The sequence below is a fragment of the Alligator sinensis genome, unplaced genomic scaffold, assembly GCF_000455745.1.
Source record: "Alligator sinensis unplaced genomic scaffold, ASM45574v1 scaffold82_1, whole genome shotgun sequence".
NCBI lineage: Eukaryota > Metazoa > Chordata > Crocodylia > Alligatoridae > Alligator > Alligator sinensis.
In genome coordinates this window covers 1,803,904-1,805,935 of record NW_005841860.1, presented here as the reverse complement: position 1 = coordinate 1,805,935, position 2,032 = coordinate 1,803,904, and the positions used below count along the sequence as shown (strand labels likewise).

General features: G+C 45.4%; 1 protein-coding gene across 1 annotated transcript in view; it reads left to right on the top strand.

Annotated features, from left to right (window-relative positions):
- Positions 1-2,032, top strand: part of CTNND2 (catenin delta 2) — a 554,610-nt gene that overhangs the window by 535,847 nt on the left and 16,731 nt on the right. The window lies entirely within an intron of this gene.

Sequence of the window (2,032 nt, the reverse complement as noted above, 5' to 3'; positions counted from 1 at the left end):
GACGCACCTGCTCCAAATGGCTGTGCAGTTTGTGAGCCGCGCCTACTTCCAGCTTGAGCCGGCATGAGCCAGTGACGTCATCCCCGAAGGCTGCCTAGCAAGGATAAAAGCCGGCACCAAGGGAGACACAGGGGGAGTGTTGCAGGGTAAGGACTCTGGAGGCACTTCTCCCACCAGGCAGGTGCTATGCCAGGGGATGCTGAGGGATTCCGAGCGGGGGCACCAGGGAGAGCCTCCAGCAGAGGCAAGAGCAGGGGAACACATCGAGGGACACCGAAGACTGTAAGAAAAGGGGTAGACCAGACACTGCCCTGGATCAAGGGTGAAAGCCTTGTTCTTTTTCTTTCCTTTTTATTTTCCTCTCATCGACCCGGTTATGAAGGGGCCTTTGGATACCCCTTTGAGGACTAGCCCCAAGAGGCTCTGAGGCCAGGACAGGGGCACCCCAAAAGGCCCTGAAGTAAGGGCTGGGGGGCAGCAAAGACAACGCTCCAAGAGAGAGGAGGGGTGGTAGATGACAGTCAAAGGGCAGACCTAGTCAAAGCAGTCCGGAGCATCTTGACAGGAGAGAGGTGACACCGGAAGGTGAGCTGGGGAACAGTGGCAGTCATTGCGAAGGCTGGCATGTGGATGGGGTGTAGGGGAGGCAGAGACCCACTGAGGGTCGCAGTCTATCTGAGTGAGCCCACTGAGGGGAAGCCCACCCCTGAAATTACCATCTAAGTTGTGGCAGACGAGTCTCAGGGCTTTTCCCAGGGAGACCGTGGGTTCATTCAGGGAGAGCTAATGCCCATGTCATGGTGGCTCTCAGGCACACGCGCCAAGGTGGCACGTGAACACCAACTGGAGACCAGGCAGGCACACAGGGGTACAGGGGGGGGGGGGGGGGGGGGGGGGGGGGGCTGCATGCTCCCCAGCAGACCCAAAAGTGTACCAGAAGTCCACTTCCAGGTTTACCACCAAACATGTGGAAGTGCCCCCCGCACTCCTGTGTTAGTATCACAATGACCACAAGCCATATTGCTACCTCAAGGTATGTAGAAAAAACTTTTAAAGCTGTGTCTGTGTCCAAATCGCTGACTCTCCGAATCAGCATCAAATCTTTAGATTCGGATTCAGCCAAATCAAATCGGGGACAGTGAGATGAATCAACGTATTGAATCATTGTCCCCGATTCTGGCCGAATCTGAATTGAATAGAACCTGCTTTGCACACCCGTAATGGATGCCACAAATTACCAAAAAGTAGATTTGTGCAGAATACAAAATACCTGAGGAGAATTTGCTATGGCCTTCATTTTGTTCAGGGTTATTTGATGCTAACTTCTGGGAGAGGTGAATATTTTAGGTTCACATATAATCCAACCTCTTTTACCTTTTTAAGAAAGAATGCATGCAAACTGGTAATTGTCTGAAAGAAAAACCTTTCTATTTTTTAAACTTAACTTTGGGGAAATAAGTCTAATAACTATATTAACATGTCCTAATTAGTAACTCAGTAAGTAACATTTCTTAATTTTATTAATAACGCTTTGTCATAAAACATTAATATAACTATTCCCTAAATTCTAGTGGTCAGCACTATAGAAGTGCCCAGAAATTCATGTATTTAAAAATAGTGATCATCTTTTAGAATTTTCTAGTCGCTTTACATAAGTAAATGCTGTTACTCCAGTCTAGGCAAACATGCATTTGAAAAGCATTTTGACAAGAAATCTCAGAAATGTTAAAACACATCAAATACAAATTATTTGTAACAAGTAGTTTTGTAGATGCTGGGTTTTTAATGGTAGTTGCTGTATATAGGAATCATTATAACCATATTACCAACATCAGATTATTTTAATTATTTTCATGTATTGAGCATTTATCTGTATGTTTTCCATGAAGATTAAATTTTTCTCATCACCATTACACAGTTCCTGTTAATATTTATGTAATGACATGAGGAAACTTTTAATAACAGTTTTGGTTCTCTCGGTTGATGCTTATAAGTGGCTTTTCAATAAGGGAAAAACTGACTATGTAGGGAA